Source organism: Sciurus vulgaris (genome assembly GCF_902686455.1).
Source record: "Sciurus vulgaris genome assembly, chromosome: 3".
In the NCBI taxonomy this organism is placed as follows: domain Eukaryota; kingdom Metazoa; phylum Chordata; class Mammalia; order Rodentia; family Sciuridae; genus Sciurus; species Sciurus vulgaris.
In genome coordinates, this window is record NC_136463.1 from 181,667,684 (window position 1) to 181,689,740 (window position 22,057).

At 43.9% G+C, this 22,057-nt stretch overlaps 2 long non-coding RNA genes across 6 annotated transcripts in view; both read right to left on the bottom strand.

Moving 5' to 3' along the window:
• LOC306658128 overlaps positions 1-3,403 on the bottom strand; it is a 30,037-nt gene extending 26,634 nt beyond the window's left edge. For all 4 annotated transcript variants that reach the window (XR_013762963.1, XR_013762964.1, XR_013762965.1 and 1 more), the window contains exons 1-2: positions 3,270-3,403; positions 1,734-1,947 (exon numbers count right to left, since the gene is read on the bottom strand). This is a non-coding gene — a long non-coding RNA (uncharacterized lncRNA). The remainder of the gene's footprint in view (positions 1-1,733; positions 1,948-3,269) is intronic.
• A 15-nt stretch (positions 3,404-3,418) lies between these two features.
• LOC306658129 overlaps positions 3,419-22,057 on the bottom strand; it is a 56,115-nt gene continuing 37,476 nt past the window's right edge. For both annotated transcript variants that reach the window (XR_013762967.1, XR_013762968.1), the window contains one exon: positions 3,419-3,474. This is a non-coding gene — a long non-coding RNA (uncharacterized lncRNA). The remainder of the gene's footprint in view (positions 3,475-22,057) is intronic.

The following is a 22,057-nucleotide window of genomic DNA, read 5'->3' on the forward strand; positions in this document are numbered from 1 at the left end:
TGGAAAGGGCGGGAGAGCAGCTTCATACATTATATTACATTACATTAGCCCATTTCTGTTTTTATAAGAAAATCTTTTGTTCTCCAGTTCTTTCCCGCCTCATCTCTCCTTCCTGCCTAAGTGACTGGGGCTGGTTTTGCAGGTGAGATGTAAAAAGTCCATTCTCCCAGGGGCAGTCTTCAGCTTCCAGACTCCAGAGGCAGATGGTTTTCATGGACTTCATTTCCTTGATTTAACTGATCCCTGATTTCTACACTAACTGCCTGTCCCCAATTCTGGCTTAACTCCTTTACTGCTGTAGGGAAAGGGGGCGTGACCGTTCTGGCTTCTTTGAGCTGGAAGGGGGCAGCATGGGGCAAGCAGTTTGGAGTTCCCTTTTTAGAAATCGGGTTAATCCAAGGGTCCATGGTAGAAGTCTGGTTGGGGAAGAGCAGGTTGTAAAGGCATCTGGGGGTGGGTGCTTCGATCTGAAGTCCGGTGATGAATGCCGAGCAGAGTAGAGCATCTGGCAGAATGGAAGGTGAGGCTGTGTCCAGGGGGCACTGGGGCGTCCAATGGGGTTCCACTTGCTTAAGAGACAGTGGAAGAGCCCACCCGAGTCACGGCACCAAAGTAAGAAATCCCACGAAAACCACGCCGGACACAGGGAATCACATAACAGGGTTTATTAAGCAAACAGAGTGTCTCCCTGCAGGGTAAGAGAGAAAATGGGGAGGAAGAGAAAGGGCACACTAGAGAGAGTGGAAAAGCGAGGAGGAGAGAGAAGGAAAGTGAGCAGGAGAGAGAGAGCATGAGAAAAGATGGACAATGTTCTAATTTCTAATCCAGTATTTAGGAGCGCAGTGAGCCCTTAGTTCAGGACAGGGTTTAAACTGTTCTTCAAGGGAAAAAACAAAACAAAACTTCAACCAGCTGCATTTCAAAGTTCAGATCCGATCTCCCAGCCAGAGAGAATTCTGGAACTGACCACACCTGGGGAGAGAGCCTCGTGGGTAATGTCACACAGGAGTGTGACTGTGAGCCTTCTCAGTCTTCGTCGGAAGGCCTGGTTGTCCCAGCCTGGACGGCCTCCGGGGTATTGGCCTTGATGGCTGCCGAGTACCCCTCTGGGCTCTGCGAGGAAGGCTTTGCTCTTTGAAGCAGCACCTACGTGGAGGGCTGCAGCGTGGGTTGCTAGGTGACTGCCTCTGTGTTTCCCTGCCACTCTGCCTCTGGCATCTCCTTCAGGCACTCTGCCATTTTGGCCAGAAGGACAATCAGGGCTGGTGTCCGCCTGGCCTGGGCCACGCCCTGGAAAGCTGCTTCTGGTCGATATCAGCACGGTGTTTGGTAGATCTTAGATGGCGAAGGTGACCTCTTGGCCTCACACCACGTCGGCCCCTGTGATCCCCTCGTCTCCCTGTGTCAGTCCTGGGAATGATCCAAGGAACAGCGCAGAGTGGAGCAGTAGCGTCCCAAGTCTTTGGCTCATAGGAGGGAAATAACCTCTGAAGTGTCCGTGCCAGCCTGGAACCGAGCAAAAGATTCCCTCCACATGCTCAGATGTGCAGGTGCGAGGACCCCTTTGCACCCTGCTGGCGCTGGTGAAGCAACAGAGCTCCCCCTGAAGCAGGCAGCTGCCGCCTCACCGGAAGCAATCCCCAGGAACAGTCCTTTCCAGGGATGCCTCTTGAGCAAAGCCATTAATAATGAGAACATGAGAGTCTCCAAAATGTTCAGCTAAGGATATGTACCAAGTTCAAGGGAGCTTCGCGTTGGAACCAGACAGCTAAGAAATCTTTAGGCTTATGATGTGTTCGCGAGGACAACTGCATTCCTTTTGTTCAGGCAGCAGTAGGAGAACAAATGGGTTGGGTGAAGTGGCACACGCCTGTAATCCCAGCAGCTCCAGAGGCTGAGGTGGGAGGATCACAAATTCGGAGCCAGCCTCAGTGGCTCAGTGAGACCCTGTCTCAAAATAAAAAATGAGAAGAGGCCGGGAATGTAGTTTAGTGGTAAAGCACCTGAGGGTTCAATCCCCAGTCCTCGCCTCCCCCAAAAAAGAGTACAAACAGGTCATTAAAAAGGCCAGTAATGACCAGGTGCAGTGGTCCATGCCTACAATCCCAGTGGCTCTGGAGGCTGAGGCAGGAGGACCACAAGTTCAGGGCCAGCCTTAGCAACTTAGGGAGGTCCTAAGTAACTCAGCGAGACCCTGTCTCTAAATAAAATATAAGAAAGGGCTGGGGATGTGCTCAGTGGTTAAGCTTCCCTGGGTTCAATCCCTGGTACAGGGGGCAGGGGGAATGTCGTCAGTAACTCTGAGATGACCCTGTGTTGAGGGAGTTCTGGGTAATCAGTGCACTGCTGGGGGTGTAGCTCAGTGGTAGACGCTTGCCAGCATGTGTGAGGCCCTGAACAGAAAAATTTAGAACCGGCCTGGTGCTGTGGTACACACCTGTCATCCCAGTGACTCCGGAGGCTGAGGCGGGAGGATCCCAAGTTTGAGGCCAATCTCAGCAATTTAGCAAGGTTCTAAGCAGTTTAGAGAGACCTGTCTCAAAATAAAAAAATAACGGCTTAGTGAAAAAGTGCCTCTGGGTTCAATGCCTAATACCAAAAAAGAAAAGAAAAAAGAAACATTTAGAAAGGGAGGGGTTTTGATGTCAGGACCACAGGCTGGGAAGGAAACGGGCTTGGCCTGGAAAGAGAGGTCAGGAGTCTTGGACTTTTTCCTCCATCCTGGCCATTCCAGGATAGTCTTCCGCTCACTGGCAGGTAGGTATATGAACACCCTCGGGGACAAGAAAAATGTTGCCATTCCTTTTTTGGCGTTCAGACCCACCTGGCTCTAGATGGACTTACTCATATTGTTGGGCTAGACTGGCCTACTTGACCGAGGCCAAAGGAAGGAACTCAGAAAACTCAGTTCCTCCCCCGGGATGACCGCAGGGCATCCCCGGCTTTCTGTGGGAAGGAAGGCAGAGAGCTTCAGGACCAACCGACAGCTCCTCGGGGTGCGACAAGGACACTGAGCGTGAGAGGCCAGCCTGGGGAGCACCCTACGCCAGAGAAGGCCCAGGGTGGGTCTGTCTTTAAGGGTCAAGATAAAGGGAGGGCCCTGTTGCACAAATAATCAAAAAAGATAAGAAAGTAGGTTTTAAAAGTAATAAATTGGGGAGGCGGGGTGGGGTGGGGGGGCAGTGCATGGAGAGCACCGGTTCCTGGGTCTGGCAGAGCTGCACCGAGGAAGAACCTCCACCCGGGCAGAGCCGGCAGCTGCGGCTTACCTGTGCATCTCCAAATTGCAAGTAGAGGGGACTTCGAATGCTCATCACACAAAGAAATGACACTACCTGAGGCGATGGGTGTGCCGGTTACCCAGGGCAGATCGTTACACTCTGTTTGCACGTATTGAAATGTAAAACGGGCATGGTGAGCTGAGGCAGGAGGCTCGCCAGTTCAAGGTCAGCCTGGGCAAATTAGGGAGACTGTCTGAAAATAAAAAATAAAAACCGGCTCAGGATGTAGCTCAGTGGTAAAACATCCCTTAGTTCAGTCCCTGATAGGAAGGAAGAAGGGAAGGAGGAGAGGAAGACTGGATTCCGTAAATATGTATAGTTGTTATGTGATTAAATTTAAGGCTGAGGAATGTATCTCAATGGCAAAATGTTTGCCTAGCCCTGGATTTAATCCCCAGGATCACAAAAAAATTAAAATTAAATAAAAAATGTTAACTGGATGCAAATTGGTACAGCCACTCTGGAAAGCAGTATGGAGAGGTCTCAGAAAACTTGGAATTCACCCACCATTTGACCCAGCTATCCCATTCCTCGGTTCATACCCAACGGACTTAAAATCAGCATACTACAGTGATGCAGCCACATCAATGTTCATAGCAGCTCAATTCACAATAGCTAAATTGTGGAACCAACCTAGATGCCCTTCAACTGACAAATGGATAAAGAAACTGTGGTCTATATACACAATGGAATATTACTCAGCCATAAAGAATAAAATTATGGCATTTGCTGTTTAATGGATGAAGTTGGAAAATATCATGCTAAGTGAAATAGGCCAAGCCCAAAAAACCAAAGGCTGAATGTTTTCTCTGATAAGTGCATGACAATATATAACAAGGGGAGATGGTGGGGGGAAGAGAAGAATGAAGGAACTTTGGTGTAGAGGAAAAAGGGGTGGGAGGGGGTGGGGGACAGAAAGATATTAGAATGAAACAGACAGTATTACCCTATGTACGTGTATGATTACATGAATGGTGTGAATCTACATTGTGTACAACCATAGAAATGAAAAGTTGTACCCCATTTGTGTACAATTAATCAAAATGCAGTCTGTAAAAATAAAAAATATTTTAATAAAAAAATGTTAATTGAAAAGAAAAAAAGTGAATCTGAAAATACTAGCTGCTGGTAAGGATGCTGGTAAATGAGCCTCTTAAACACAGTCCTTGGGAGGTACCCTGGGCCCACTTAGCAAAGCCTAGTAACGCTGAAGGAGTGTGTGTGTGTGCTGCCCCTAGCTGTTCAACACCAAGGTTTTGGAACAGGTGTTCAAGAAAACAAGCACAAAGACGTTTATGAAGCACTGATGTTTGCTGTAGCAAAAAAAAAAAAAACAAGGAAAAAGGAAAAACAAGCTCACTCAGCAAAAAATAAAAGGACAAAATGAGCCTGACTTGCTCTGTAAATAGTCCACACTGCAGTATGAAAGAACGGGATCTGCTCGCACCAAGGTGGGTGCATCTCAGAAACATAAGGAATCTCTAAAGCAGGTTGCAAAACGACCTGCAGCAATCCCATTTACATAGTTTCAAAACACAAAAATAGTAAGTTCCGTTCAGATGTGCATTGATCATGTGTAGCAAAAGGACAGAAATGTAGGTGGGGATGATTTATACCAACCTCAGATGGTGGTTACCTCTGGGGGGAGAGGGAGAGAAAAGCCTAGAGGACTCCAGCTATTGTAGCAAAGATGTATTTCTTTTCATTTACTTATTCATTTTGCTTTTATTGGTGCATTATAGCTACACATAATAGGTGGGTTCATTTTGACATAATCATACATGCATGGAGTTTAATTTACCCTGGTTCAGTCCCTGGTGTCCCTCATTTTATTTCTCTTTTTTAAAAAAATGTGGAGGGGCTGTGGATGCAGCTCAGTGGCTGAGTGCTTGCCTAGCATGTTTGAAACCCTGGATTCAGCTTCACATCTGTTGATAGTAATAAATACGTGTGTTATGAATGTCACCTTATGTGGTAAAAGAAACTTTGCAGATGTGCTTAGTTATCTTGAAATGGGAAGATTAACCAGGTGCAGTGGCACATGCCTGCCATCCCAGTTGACTCAGAAGATAAGGTAGGACAATTGCAGTTTTGAGGCCAGCCTGGGCAATTTAGTGAGACCCTGTCTTAAAATTTAAAAATAAATAAATAATAAATAAATGGGGATTAGCTTAGCTCAGTGGTAAAGTGTTATTGGATTCAAACCCCTGTGCCAAAAAAAAAAAAAAAAAAAGAAGAGGAGGAGGAGGAGGAGGAGGAGGAGGAGGAGGAGGAGATGGGGAGATTATTCTGAATTCTTTGGCTGGTCCAATGTCATCGCGAGGCCCTTTTAAGAGGGAGGCAGGAGGATCGAAGTCAAAGCGAGCAAGTGTGACTACAGAAGTAGATTGAAGAGATGTGTTTGGAAAATTCAAGAAGAGACCACAATAGATTTGTGGTGTTTAAAGTCACGAATGCATAGTAATTTGTTATTTATCGCTGCGGTAGAACTAAGCCGGTAGGAACGCTCATGGCCTGAACTTGTTGCCCGATTTCGTTTTGTGGTATTGAGTTGGGGAGTGTCAGCAAGGCCTCCGTCCCTGTTCCTCTTCCCATCCCTCCCGCTCCGGGAGGAGAGCGCTGTGGGAACCGCCCACCGGCCCCCGCGGCCCCCGCGGCCCCCGCGGCCACCGCGCAGACAGAGCTGGCCGCGTCTGCGGCCGGGCTGTGGAGCCTGGCTCAGCGGATGCTCAGGACGTGGGCGACCGCAGGGAGCCGATCCCTGGCTCCCCGAAGCTGCCAGAGGCTCAAGTGTGCAGAGACAAACTTGAGGCCAGCAGAGAAGCTCCACGGACGCGCCTGTCGCCCTTCTCCTCCGTGTCCAGGGGTCCCGGGGCTTTGCCTGGGAACCGGGACTCCAGATGTCGGCCGGCCGGTCCTCCTCCAAAGCGGAGCAGCCCTCCTCAGGCGGGAGGCGACCAGAGGGACCCTGCCAGCTGCGCTGGTGAAGCGCCGGTGCAGGCAGCTCACGGGCCGCGGCTGGGCTTGAAGACCGGCGACCGAGAAGAGAGGGGAAAAGGGAACGTGGGGGCCCAGGAAGAGCCGTGTTCCAGAGAAGACCGGTGTGCGTTCGCCCGTGTGCCCGAGTGAGCTAGGGGCCACAGATGAGAAAGCAGTGGCCTCTGTGTGCGTGCACAGGCACGTTACACTCACACGTGTGCGTACACAGAGGCCTGGGCCAGGGCCACTCAGAGGAGCCAGGGAGGAAGGGGAGGCTGAGGCCACGGACAGTGGAGGCCGCAGAGGGTCCTCTCCAGTGAAGAGCAAGATGGATCTTCCCTCCCAAAATCTGGAAACTAGGCAGGACATGTACCCTCAAGGGCCGAGCAGGTAGCCCCAGCTGCCCAGGGTCACCCCGGCATGGGATTGGGGGGCGGGGGAGGCCGGAGGAAGCATCACTCCATGTGATGAACTGTTATTCAATAAATATGTATTCGAGGCTGGGCGCAGTGGCGCACACCTGTAATCCCAGGCTCCGGAGGACAGAGAGTTCAAAGCCAGCCTCAGCAAAAATGAGACACTAAGCAACTCAGTGAGACCCTGTCTCTGTAAGGCCCCCAAAAAGGAAACCCCAACTCTGTCCCATGGATGGACGGCAACCCCAATCAACCGCAGGAGGCGTCACTTGATGCAAACCGCAAGAGGTGTTTATTCCAGCGCGCTGGGACCCAACTCGAGGAGTCGAGTCCCTAGCAGAAAATCTTGTAGGTTTATAAAGGCAGAAACCACACATCGGGAGGAGTCGCACATGAAAGGGAAAAGGGGGACAAAGCTGCTGGGAAATTTCAAAGGGGGTCTGGGTTTGCTGATAACATACAACATGTTTCACAATGTTTTACAACAGGGCGTAGATTCTGGTCAATAGTTTCTGGTAATCATACTGTTTGAGCACTACCTGGCTATCTGGCTCAATTTACCCTTTTATTCTCTGTTTGGGGCTGTTTCTTGGAACAGCTTTAAGGGCTTTGTTCCCATTACTGGGAGGGTGACCTTAGGGAGTTAAGATAACTGGGAGGGTGACCTCAGACAGCTTAAAAAAATGTTCATTCTTTCATCTCTAAATAAAATACAAAATAGGGCTGGGGATGTGGCTCAGTGGTTGAGTGCCCCTGAGTTCAATCCCCAGTACTGTACCCAACCCCCCCCCCCCAAAAAAAAAAGTATTCCAAAGCCTCTTGTAAAACCCAAACACACAGCAGAATAACAGTGGGCTCCTGTGATCTTTATTAACATAAAGGCTGAGGCGCCCTGGCTGGGGCGTGTGACTGGTCGTGCTGCTGCTTCAGCACCTTGGGAGGCTGAAGCAGGAAGCTCTCTTGAACCCCAGAGTTTGAAGCCAGCCTGGGAAATGTGGTGAGACCCTGTCTCTTAAAAGAAGATAAATGAATAAATGAAATCGGCAAGATATTGCAGAGACAAAAGGAAGATTTCCCTCCACCCTCTGAAGGTCCACTGGAATAAACTGACAAAGACAGTTGAAATAGAGGAAAGGCACGCGTTTCTTAACGCACGGGGGAGTCGCAGAGCTGGGATGGCAGGGCCATGGTCACCAGCAGCTCAACAGCCTTCAGACGCCCCATTTCCACAGGGGAGGGCAATGGCAATGTAGGTCCTTTTGTTGTTGCTGTTGTTTTGAACTGAGGATTGCTGAGCCAACCCTTTTAATTTCTAAGTGTTTTTAGAGGGAGTACCAGAGATTGAACTCAGGGGCACTCAACCACTAAAGCACATCCCCAGGCCTATCATTGTACTTTATTTAGAGACAGGGTCTCACTGAGTTGCTTAGGGCCTCACTTTTGCTGAGGCTGGCTTTGAACTAACAATCCTCCTATCTCAGCCTCCCAATCTGCTGGGATTACAGAAGTGAGCCACTGTGACTGGCTTTATTTTTGATTTTGAAACAGGGTCTCACTAAGTTGCTCAGCCTGGCCTGAAGCTCGATATCCTCCTGCCTCAGCTTCCTACGTTGCTGGGATTGTAGGTGTGCGTCCCTGCACCTGGTAAATATAGACATTTTTTAGAATAGTAAATGGTTCTTAGGGGAACTCAGTGGGGCTGAAAAACATATAGCGCTTGAGACAAAGTTTGTTGGGCCCAAAGAATGGACAATGGCTTTTAAATGATTCTTGACAGGACCAAAATAGAGGACAATGGTGTGTGCCAGCAGACTTCAGACGTCCTTCCTGTCACGGGAGTTAGTCAGTGGAAACTCAGGGAAGGGACCAGCGGCCAGGCTGACACAGGAACTTTGCAGGGAAAGCCTGGCTGCAGAGGAGGGAGAAGGGGGGTGGTTGGAGCCACCTGGATGAGAGGAGGGCCTCAGGCCTCTCAGCATGTCACAGAGCCAGCCTTTGCATCTTTTGAGTCCTTGGGACAGTAAGCTCGGAAAGCTCTCTAGTCACTTAGCAGGATCAGGCAGTGGGGCTTCACGGGAAAGTGGCCTCTCCGGGGACAGTGAGAGTCAAGAAGAGTGTGGCAGGTCAGGTGGGGAGGCTCAGACACCCCCTGGCAACCTGATGAGGCCTGGCAGGAGCTGTGGGGATAGGGGCTGCCGTGTGAGCAGGGATCCAGGCCTGAGCCCCCCACACCCAGCCGGGGCACCTCAGCACTTATGTTAATAAAAATCAAAGGAACCCATGGTTATTTTTGTATTTGTTCGTTTTGCTTGCTGTTTGTGGTATGGGGATTGAACTCAGGGGCACTTACCACTGAGCAACATTCTCAGTCCTTTTTATTTTGAGACAAGTCTTCACTAAATTGCTGAGGTTCTCACTAAGCTGCTGAGGCTGGCCTCAAACTTGAGAACCTCCTGCCTCAACCTCCGGAGTCACTGGGATTACAGGTGTGTGCCACCAGACCCAGCTGGAGGACATGGTTTTGGACTAAGAACCTGCCCCAGGTCCCAGCAGACTAGTTTAAAAATGGAAACAGAGTCATTCAAGATAACATACTGCTTTTTCCAGAAATCAGGATTAGTGAATTAACAACTAGGGGTGTAGCTCAAAGACAGAGAATTTGCCTAGTATCATGGGGCCCTGGGTTCCATTCCCAGCACTGAAAAAAGAAGTCAGGATTACATAAATAAGAGCCAAATTTTCCAAATAGATCGATTTTAACCAGCAAGATAATAGATTCCCTTTTTCTTCATGCTTACACAAAAAAGTAACCTGAAGTAACCTGGTGCTGGCTAATCAGTTACTTTTTTATTACTCTGCTTCCCTGTTGCTGCCCTGTGAGGGAAATAACTTTGAATTGACCAATCAACTTTTCTATTTTCTGTTTTGTTTCTGCTGTCTTCAGCCTTTTTCTGTCTATAAAACCAACCTCTTTTGCTCAGCCCACTGGAACACTTATTCTGTTTATCTAAGTGAAATGATAGACTTTCAATTCTAGAATCAAAAATAAAGCCAATTAAGATCTCTAAACTAAATTGTGATTTTGTCCTCTGACAATGTTTTGCATTTGGGGGCAGCCAGAGACCTGTGCCTGTGACTAAAAATAAAGTTTGAGCACCTCTGGGCTAGTTTGAGGGAACCAAGTGGTTGCATTTTTCTTTCTTTCTTTCTCTTTTTGAGGGGAGGGAGAGAGGGTGCCAGGGATTGAACCCAGAGGTGCTTAACCACTGAGCCACATCCCCAGTCTTTGTTTTATGCTTTATTTTGAGACATCTCTCTAAGTTGCTGAGGCTAGCTTTAAACCTGCAGTCCTCCTGCCTCAGCCTCCAAAACCACTGGGATTACAGGCGTGGGCCACAGCGCCCAGCATGGCTGTCTTTCTGAAGCAAGTTGGACTGTGCCCTGTGCTACTGTTTTGCTGACCAGCCAGGCAATCAGAGAAGAGTAGGACCTGGGGAAGAAGGACCAGGACGAGGAGGGTGGGAGTGGGGAGCCATGGTGGGACAAAGACATTTGAGGCAGAGCCAGAGGAAGTGGGCAGAGGCACAAAGAGCAGGAGCCAGAGGCTGCCGGGCTGCAGGAAGGGTGAGTTCAGGGAGCCTGAGAAAAGGGCAGCTGGAATCCTAGACCCACCAGGCTCCATCTGCTTTCCTGACAGTCCTGGGGGTGAGGCTGTCCTGCCGGGGAGTCCTGTTACAAGACTCAGGGAGGACAATGAGAGGAGCAGATTCAGCGAACTGGCGGAAGTGGTGATGGGAAGCTAGGGGGTGTGGCAGGCTTCCATAGAAGGGTCACCTGCTATGGGGCACTGGCACCTCTCACTGGTCCCCAAGAGTCACCCTGGGAAGACCCAGGACAGCCCAGCTTCTCAGCCACAGTCAGGTTAGGGACAGCATGAGCCTCTGTCCCAGCCTGTCCATTCTGTCCATTCCCATTAGACTTAGTCTCAAGTCAGACCCGGAGGTGGACATCTGTAATCCTGTAACAGTGTCCACTTTGTGCTTTGAATATAGCCCTTGCTGCTTTGTCACTGCAACTGGAACAGTTGACTTGATGTCTGACTATCCCCCCTGTGGCTTTGGAACTTACATTTTTTTTTTCTTTTTCTCAATCTTCTTCTCCCTGATCTTTTCCTGATCTTCTCCTACCTGATCTTGCCTCCATAATCTCATTTTCTCTGACTCACCTCTTAAACAACCCCTGTTCCTGCTGATGGGTAGAATTCCAGCCTTTGGGACAAGAGTCCCCTGTGTTTCTCCTTTACTCGCAAAGCAATAAGCCTTCTTTTTCCTTTTTCTCAAAATCGTGTCCTCATTATTGGGTTGGCACTGGGGTCAAGGACCGAGCTTTTGGCAACAAATTTGGTGACCACAAGGGACCTGCAACAGCCTCCACTCCAGCTTTCTTGGGCAGGCCTGGCTCTCCAAGGAACCCCTCTTCCCTGCTGCGGACTCACGGTGCTGGCAAACTTGTTGAGAGCTAGGAGCGTTAGGAGTTGGGTGAGTTTGCCTCTGGTAGAACCAGAGAGGCTGTTCCTGTGGGTAAAGGGAGGGACCTTCCCAGCAGTTGCCCAGGCTGCTTTGCTTCAGGGAACTCCGTCTTTTCTCCCTGAATGGTACAGGTTGCTCCATCATGGCCCACTTTGAGAAAAAGGAACCCGAACTCAGGAAAGTCGCGACAAATTTGGCCATTCAGTAAGCTCCCCCAGCGTGTACACCGAGACCCTTGATTCTACACATCTGGTTCTCCTTTGTGGGAACATCTGGTCCCTCTTCATGGGGACATCTGTGGCACCCTTGGTGTAGAAGTCGTGGTTAAGCGGGAGTTGGGAACTCGGGATTTTCTCCTACCTCGTCTCTCAGCCCTGGTTTTGGTGATCCTCTCTTGTCTGCTTTTTGTCTGTCACTGGCCCTAGACATGCGCCATGCTGCATTGATCTTCTGGTAGTCTCGAGCAGAGATCTTGGCTGCATGGGCCTACTATGGGGATAAATCTGGCTAAGAGACAGAGGGTTTATGGTAACACAATCTGGCCTTTAAGTGGTTTTTCTGGATTACTATACAGTCCTGACATTGAAGTTGGTCTGTCAGTGGTAAAGTGTTTGAAAGAGATTCTGTACGTACAGGCATCTATGCAGTTGCATGACAAGGGGTCTGAACCATCAGGAACTAAGTTGAAGGTAACAAAAGGCACTGTCTCTGGTGTGCAAGGACAGCAGGACACCAGAAGAAAGCGTTAAAAAAAGATTTCCATCTTTAAACCCAGTGCTGGCACTCCCAGCACTGTTCCTCAGCCTGGCCCCAGGCAGCCCCAGATCATCTCACTATGGTTAAGGACACAACCCTAAACAGGCAGGGGGCAGAGGGAATCCCAGACAAGCTTCCTGGGCTGTAGAAAAATGACCAAGAGAACCTGGCCTCTGCCTTGCCTTCCAGCCCCTTTTGCCCCTGAGGGGTAGGGGTGGCTGTTGGCCACAAAGAATGTAGTAGAAGGTTCCATCACTGTCAGTTTATGACCAGGGGACAGGAATACTCTCCCCTTTTAAGATCTGACAGGATACCCCATTTGGCCAGGGGATACGCATCACGGGGGCAAAGCAGATCTTGCCATGCCAGTATCCCATCAAACAGAATGCCTGTGAGACTGGCAGAATAAGCAACCACACCCAGGAAAGAAAAGGTGAGAAACTAAGGCCAGCCTGTGTCTTGTGGGCAGCCTCTGCCAAGGACTCTCAGGAAGCCTGAAGAAAAGGATGGACAGGGCCTCCTCCACTGCACAGCAACATGGTAGTATAGGAAAAAGGGAGGACTTGTAGGATCCCTGGCCGGACTGACTGAGCCCTGCCTCCAGGACCTCCAGCCGACCATGTCCACACCCCGAGCTGCAGCTCCCCATTTGCCAGCACATTTGGAAGCCAGAGTGGCCATCTTGGATAATCCTGGAAACCTAGCTCCGATCTCTAGGTGGGGCAGATCCCATCCTGAGATGCCTGCTAGAGACATGAAGCTCATTTTCATGTACCTCTTATACATCAGGCTACTGAAGACTGGGAGGTTTGAATACTATATGACTGTTACAGTGTAGATTTTCTTTTTCTCCTTATCGAAAAATTTTAAGTTTTTATTTCTTTACTTTTCTCACTCTCTTTTCCTTTTGTTTACCTGTTCCCTCAGAGTCTCTTTCTCCCTTTTCCCATGCTAACAACTGACTTCTTCTGATTACACTCTCACTATTTCTATGATCTAGAACTCCTATATATTCTTTCCTTGTCCCGTTAACAACTACATCCAACACCCTCCACATCCTCTTTGTCCTCCATTAGAAACTGTAGACCTTATTGCAAAGCTATTTGTTATACTGAAAATAATAATTGAACTCATTCTGTTTATTATGACAATATTGTTAACGTCCTCACAGGGGCTATTTGGTTTCAGGTTGCATACTGTCTGAACTGGGCACTGCCGATATTGATCTCCCCCTTAAAGAAAAGGTTTTGGAAACCAATAGGGTCACTATAAGCCTATGGGGGGAAACTGCAATACCCCAGATCTGCACTGCTAGAGGGGAAGATACAGGAACAATGAAAAAACAAGGGAAGAAAATGATTCAAACAAATCTAGATTCTGTATTGATAGAATCCAGTGACAGTATGATAGAAGAAATGTCAGAAAAGGACTTCAGATTATACATGATTAAAATGATTGGTGAAGCAAAGGATGAGATGAAAGCAAATGCAGGCAATGAACAATCACACCAATAAGCAGTTGAAAGAGCAACTGCAGGAAGCAAAAGATCATTTCAACAAAGAGATAGAGATTCTCAAAAAAAAAAAAATCCTTGAAATGAAGGAAACAATAAAACAAATAAAAAACTCAATGAAAAGCATCACCAACAGACTAGACCACTTGGAAGACAGAACCTCAGACAAAGAAGACAAAATATTTAATCTTGAAAATAAAGTCACCCAAACAGAGAAGATGGTAAGAAATCATGAACAGAATCTCCAAGAACTATGAGACATCATGAAAAGACAAAATTTAAGAATTATTGGGATTGAGGAAGGCACAGAGATACAAACCAAAGGAATGAACAACCTATTCAATGAAATAATATCAGAAAATTTCCCAAATCTGAAGAATTAAATGGAAAATCAAATACAAGAGGCTTAGAGAACACCAAATGCACAAAATCACAACAGATCCACATCAAGGCACATTAGAATGAAAATACCTCACATATAAAATAAAGATAGAATTTTGAAGGCTGCAAGAGAAAAGCATCAGATTACATAAAGGGGAAAACTAACATGGGTATCAGCAGATTTCTCAGCCCAAATCCTAAAAGCTAGAAGGGCCTGGAACAACATATTTCAAGCTCTGAAAGAACATGGTTGCCAACCAAGAATCCTATTCCCAGCAAAAGTAACCTTAAGATTTTAAGATGAAATAAAATCCTTCCATGATCAACAAAAGTTAAAAGAATTTACAAATAGAAAGCCTGAACTACAGAACATTCTCAGAAAAATATTCCATGCGGAGGAAATGAAAAACAACAATGTAGGTCAGCAAAGGGAGGAACTACCTTAGAGAAAAATCTACTCAAAGGAGAAACCAAGTCAAGTTAAAAACCAAAAATAAGCCCAAATGACTGGGACTACAATAATAACTCTGAATGTTAATGGCCTAAGCTAATCACTCAAAAGACATAGACTGACAGAATGGATTAAAAAGAAAGACCCAACAATATGCTGCCTTCAAGAGAATCACCTCATAGATAAGGACATCCACAGACTAAAGGTGAAAGGATGGGAAAAAACCTACCAGGCACATGGTCTCAGTAAAAAAAAGCAGGGGTTTCCATCCTTATATCAATTAAAGTGGACTTTAAGCCAAAGTTAGTCAGAAGGGATAAAGATGGACATTTCATACTGCTTAAGGGAACCCTAAATCAGGAAGACATAAAAATCGTAAATATTTATGCCCCAAACGATGATGCATCCATGTGCATCAAACAAATCCTTCTCAATTCCAGGAATCAAATACACCAAAACACAATAATTCTGGGTGACTTTAAAACACCACTGTCACCACTGGAGAGATCTTCCAAACAAAAACTTAACAAAGAAACCATAGAACTGAATAACACAATCAATAACGTAGACTTAACAAACATATATAAGAATATTCCATCCATCGATAAGCGAATTCACTTTCTTCTCAGTAGCACATGGAATCTTCTTGAAAATAGACCATATGTTATGCCACAAAGCAGCCCTTGGTAAATGCAAAAAAATAGAGATACTGCCTTGTGTTCTATCAGATCATAATGGAATGAAATGAGAAATCAATGGCAAAATAAAAAACAGAAATTACTCCAACACTTGGAGACTAAATAATATGCTATTGAATGAAGCATGGATAACAGAGATAAAAAAATTCTTAGAGGTAAATGAGAACTATGATAAAACATATCAAAATCTCTGGGACACTATGAAAGCAGTACTAAGAGGAAAATTCATTGCATGGAGTGCATTCAAGAAAAGAATAAAAAGTCAACAACTAAAAGACCTAATATTACAGCTCAAAACCCTAGAAAAAGAACAGAACAACACCAAAAGTAGTACAAGACAGGAAATAATTAAAATCAGAGCTAAATCAATGAAATTGAAACAAAAGAATTCAAAAAATTAACAAGACAAAAAATTGGTTCTTTGAAAAAGTAAACAAAATAGACAGACCCTTAGCCACACTAACAAAGAGAAGGAGAGAGAAAACTCAAATTACTAAAATTCGTGATGAAAAAGGAAATATCACGACAGACACCACTGAAATGCATAACATAACGAGAAGCTACTCTGAAAATCTATATTCCAACAAAATAGAAAATATCAAAGATATCGACAAATTTCTAGAGACATATGCTCCTCCCAAACTGAACCAGGAGGACATACACAATTTAAACAGATCAATATCAAGAAATGAAATAGAAGAAGCCATCAAAAGCCTATTAACCAAGAAAAGCCCAGGACCAGACAGATTCTCAGCCGAGTTCTACAAGACCTTCAAAGAAGAACTCATTCCAATACTTCTCAATGTATTCCAGGAAATAGAAAAGGAGGGAACCCTACCAAACTCATTCTATGAAGCTAATATCACCCTCATATCCAAATCAGGCAAGGAAAGAAAACTTTAGACAACTATCCTTGATGAATATAGATGTAAAGATCCTTAACAAAAATACTGGCAAACCGTATCCAAAAACATATTAAGAAGATAGTGCACCACGATCAAGTGGATTCATCTCGGGAGTGCAAGGTTGCTTCTACATCCATAAATCAATAAATGTAATCCATCATGTCAATAGACTTAAGGATAAGAATCATATGGTTATTTCGACTGACACAGAAAAAGCCTTCAACAAAATACAACGCCCCTTCATACTCAAAACACTAGGAAAAATATGGATAGTAGTGCCGCTTGCTGCTAACCAGCGGGACAAATAACACATCCTCTTCAGAAGTTCATGAAGCAGCTTCTACTTCATTTGGATAATACCCTCAATATATAAGCAGTCTCATGCATAAGCAATTGTAACCAGATATGTCCATCCAATCCTATTAAAGGTCAAGCGATCACGAGCTCAAGCATACATGTAAGATATATCTGTCCACGTGCTAGGTGGCTGAACTAATTATCATACAGCCAATGGTAAACGCTTCCTGTTTTTCTCAAGGCACATTCAGCAGGCCTTTGGCTCTCTGCCAGTCGCCATCTTGGATGCATGTGGTGTAACCCTGGGCCCCGGGTCTTGCCCGCCACATAGTAGGAACATACCTGAACATTGTAAAGGCTATTTATGCTAAGCCCATGACCAGCATCATTCTTAATGGAGAAAAACTGAAAGCATCCCTTTAAAAACGGGAACAAGACAGGGATGCCTTCTTCACCACTTCTATTCAACATCGTACTTGAAATACTAGCCAGAGCAATTAGACAGACTAAAGAAATTAAAGGGATACAAATAGGAAAAAAGGGACTCAAGCTGTCAGAATTTGCTGATGACATGATTCTATATTTAGAGGTCCAAAAAACTCCTCCAGAAAACTTCTAGACCTCATCAATGAATTCAGCAAAATAGCTGGATATAAAATCAACACACATAAATCTAAAGTATTTTTATACATAAGTGATGAAACATCTGAAAGGAAATGAGGAAAACATTTACAATAGCCTCAAAGAAAATAAGATACTTGGGAATCGATCTAACCAAAGAGGTGAAAGATCTCTACAATGAAAACTACAAAACATTAAAGAAAGAAATTGAGGAAGACCTTAGAAGATGGAAAGATCTCCCATGTTCTTGGATAGGCAGAATTAATATTATCAAAATGGCCATACTTCCAAAGGCGCTATACAGATTCAATGCAATTCCAATTAAAATCCCTATGACATTTCTTATAGAAACAGAAAAAGCAATCATGAAATTCATCTGGAAGAACAAAAGACCCAGAATAGCCAAAGCAATCCTGGGCAGGAAGAGTGATGCAGGAGGTATCACAATACCAGACCTTAAACTCTATAGAGCAATAGTAATAAAAACGGCATGGTATTGGCACCAAAATAGATAGGTAGATCAAAGGTACAGGATAGAAGACACAGAGACATATCCACATAAGTACAGTAACCTCATACTAGACAAAGGTACCAAAAACTTATAATGGAGAAAAGATAACCTGTTCAACAAATGGTGCTGGGAAAACTGAAAATCCATATGCAGTAAAATGAAATTAAACCCCTATCTCTCACCCTGTACAAAACTCAACTCAAAATGGATCAAAGATCTAGGAATTAGACCTGAAACCCTTCACCAAATAGAAGAAAAAGTAGGCCCGAATCTCCATCACGTTGGTTTAAGACCAGACTTAAACAAGACCCCCATAGCACAAGAAATAAAAGCAAGAATCGATAAGTGGGATAGATTCAAACTAAAAAGTTTTTTCTCAGCACAGGAAACAATCAATAATGTGAAAAGAGAGCCTATAGAGTGGGAGAAAATCTTTTCCACAATCTCCAAAGTTTATAAAGAACTTAAAAAACTTTACACCCAAAATACAAAGAACCCAATCAATAAATGGGCTAAGGAAATGGACAGACACTTCACAGAAGAAGATATACAGGTGATCAACAAATATATAAAAAAGTGCTCATTATCTGTAGTAATTAGAGAAAAGCAAATTAAAACCACCTAAGATTTCATCTAACTCCAATTAGAATGGCTATTATCAAGAACATAAGCAATAATAAGTGTTGAAATGGATGTGGGGGAAAAGGCACACTCATACATTGCTGGTGGAGTTGCAAATTGAGAAAACTTGGAATCCACCCACCATTTGACCCAGCTATTCCACTCCTCGGTTCATACCCAACGGACTTAAAATCAGCATACTACAGTGATGCAGCCACATCAATGTTCATAGCTGCTCAATTCACAATAGCTAGATTGTGGAACCGACCTAGATGCCCTTCAACTGACAAATGGATAAAGAAACTGTGGTATATATACACGATGGAATCATGTGTATACACTCAGCCATAAAGAAGAAAAAATCATGGAAAATATCATGCTAAGTGAAATAGGCCAAGCCCCAAAACCCAAAGGCCGAATGTTTTCTCTGATAAGTGCATGACAATATGTAACTATGGGGGGTTGCGGGGGGAAGAGAAGAATGAAGGAAATTTGGATGCTGTAGAGGAAAAAGGGTTGGGAGGGGGTGGGAATGGAAAAACAATAGAATGAAACAGACAGCATTACCCCATACCTATGTATGATTACATGAATGGCATGAATATACATTGTGTACAACCATAGAAATGAAAATTATACCCCTTTTGTGTACAATGAATCAAAATGTGCCTGTAAAAATAAAAAATATTTTAATTAAAAGAAAAAAAAAGAGGGCTGGGGAGATAGCTCAGTTGGTAGAGTGCTTGCCTTGAGTGCACAAGGCCCTGGGTTCGGTTCGATCCCCAGCACTGCAAAAAAAAAAAAAAAAAAAAAAAAAAAGAAAGAAAAAAGAAAAAGGCCCCAATGGAGGCCCTGGGTACAAGTGACAGTGGGGACTCACTTAAAGTTGAAAGCATTTTGTTAATGATAATGGGAGACGCGTCAGGCTCAAAAATATCCTGTACTCCAATTCCTTGAATATAACCTGGGAGAAAAAAGACTAAGGCACAGGGGTTTTTTTGTTTGTTTGTTTTTTGTATATGCTGGATCGTCCAACCCTCTCCTGAGATAAAATATGAATTTAAGGGTCTAAAACTAGAAAAGATAAAAGGACATAGGTATGGAAATATATTTTAGTATGGAAAATTAGATGGTTAAAAAAAACGTTTCTGGATAATAAAGTATTTTGTCCGGTAAAGTAATATTCTTGTGCTAAATCTAAGATATAAAGAAGTTGTGAACATTTAAGTAAGTTGCAGAAGGTTTGCAGATGGGAAATCTCAAAAAGTTGGATTGAATTGGCTATAATTAGCAGAGTCAGTTAAAGTTATTTGAACTTTAATATACTGATATGAAGCAAAGTCTGAAACATTGATCTGCTCTACTTATTGAGATAGTTTTATTATATTTGTTAGGTTTTACTACTTGGGTAAATCAAGTCTTAAAAGAATTAGAGTTTGTACCTGTTTTAAAGTCTTAAATGATTACTTCATAACTGGTTAAACAAACAACTGTTATTTAGGTTATAACAATGTAGTTGACACCCTAAATATATGCAACTAGGAATATGCATGCATCTGAGAAATATCTGTCTAAGCCTTATCTAAGTGTTATGTAAAAGTTTATAAAATGAAAGTTTATGTAAGTTTACTGGCAAGATAACCAATGAGTGCTTTCTTTTAACATTGTATCTGACATGGAAGGGCCACACTGTCATTTGAAGATCTGTCTTATATCTGTTTACTTTGACTAAGTTAGTTTCTGATCATTAACATTGTTTGCTAAATGTATGGGAGATTTAAAAATGTCCTTGATGTTTTGTTAATTTGTTCAGACCTGTGGTTATTGTTAGTGTACACTCTGGATTCTAAATTGTACTTTAAAAATTAAACTTAAAAATAAAAAAAAATTTTTAAATAAAAGTTAAACTTAGTTAAATGTAAAGCTTAGAGCGCTTTGCCAATTGGCGTTCTCCAAACTAAAATGATCTGTAGCAAAAGTCTTGGGTTTGCACAAAAATAACAAATTTGGTTGGTATGTATTTGAGTAATTGATGTTTTATACCTGAACAAAAAACCTGTCCTCAATAAGTTACATATTCAATTTTGTGTTACTCTTCACACTGGAATTGGAATTAATTGTATTTTTGGAGGGCATTAAGGAGAGCCTGATCTGTTTAAAGGTGACATTGTAAAACATGAAAACATTCTGCCATTTTTTCCACAAAAACAAAGTTAAAACTCTTAGCCTTTTTTTTCTTAATTTTTTAGATGTTGATGGGCCATTTATTTTATTCATTTATTTTCATATGGTCCTGAGAATCGAACCCAATGCTTCACACATGCTAGGCAAGCACTCTACCACTGAGCCACAACCCAGCCCCATCTTAGCCTTTTTTTGATTAATGTTTTAGATATAATGCTGTACTGTGTTATTTGTGAAGAGCCCCACATTACCTGAAATAAGGCTCTACCTCCCATCTTACTCCATGTTAGAATGGCTCCAAAATAGGCTAGACCTCAGTTCATTTAAAGTTGTGTTCAAAAGATTTATTTTTGTTGTAAAATTTGCTGTGATCTCAAACTGGGACTATAATATATAACTAAGTAAAGTTTCAAGATTATAAAAGTCATTTTTCTTGGTTCATAGCTGTTACACAAACTGAGCATGTGTTTGCTTTGCTAATTTCATTTTGTATTTTCCTTGTAAACTTTTTTAATGTTGCTGTTAGTGTTTTGCAGAGGTATTGCTTCTAAAAAAAAAACCAAAAAAAACAAAAAACAAAAAACACCTGGGTTAATTTGAGATGAGATAATAAGCCATCACCCACAGGACAGATAGTATATAATGCTGACTTCCAGTACTTAATGTAATAGTGACCCCAATTAAATGAAAGGGGCAACTGTAAAATTATAGATATTGAAGTTATAACCTGTTACTACCACTTTAAGACTGGTGAAACTGGCTTGCTGGGTGTTTAAAACCAAAAACATGGAGACAAAGTCAAAGAAGTAGAAGGGTCAGGGAAAAAGCAACCAACATTTTGGCCCATGCCCTCTAAGGTCAGCCAGGACTCAATGAATAACAGGACCCCACACTGGGCCCTGCAACTCTGGTAAGTCACCTGATCTGCTGATCAGGGAGATTGAGAGGACCCTAGAGAACAGGAAGCCAACCAGTGTACATTCTGCAAAGAAGAGGGTCATTGGAGATGGAAATGTCCCTGATGTTTCCAAGAAAAGCCACTTATGGTCAGTCAGAGCCCCACCCATCCTGGCATATGGCACCAGTAGTAGAGGAAAGCCAAAGGAGCCAGAAGCCTTTGCAAATGTCCCCAAGAGTGATCTCTGAGGAATCTCAGCTGACTCTTAAAAGTAAATAGGAACAAGGTCAGCTTTTACCAACTTGATCTTAAATACCCGGCAGGAGAGGATACCCTGAGCACAGTCCTACATGGACATTTAAAAGGAAAAACAATGCTTTTTTTTTACTATAACTGAGGATGTACGCTTGAGTCATCCCTACCAATAGTAAGTAAAGTTGGAGGCTATAAAGGAAGGGTCCTTGTGTTGGAGTGCCTAATAATAATGATCATGAGAGTTGCAAATTTGTCCTGAATTAATTTGAGTCTGATTTCATAGACCTACAAAAATCTTCCTAACCTCCCATATTGATGAACTTCATCTGTTTCTCCTTGATAAGATTATGAGTTACTGTCCTCATGGTTTTCAGAGACTGACTGAAATACTATTTGTCTATGTGCTAATTATTTACAAAACAGTAAAGCTTTACTCTACTCTTTTCATTGTTGCCTTAGCATGATCCTTGCCCTATGTGTGCCTTGTCCAGTCACCTGCCATCTGCCACTGTGAACCTCTGGACTGCTCTGGATGCTGAATGCCCTCACTGTCCATGTCCCACCTGATAGAGAACAAGGACTTTGGGTTACTCCCCCAACTTCACCCACTTTCAGCAGGAAGCAGTGTGGAGATGTCATCACCCATTTTTCCATAGAAATGGAATGTAGAAATTGACAGTGGGGAAGTATAACAGTGTCCACTTTATACTTTGAACACAGCCCTTGCTGCTCGGCCACTGCAACTTATTTTTGAAATGGAT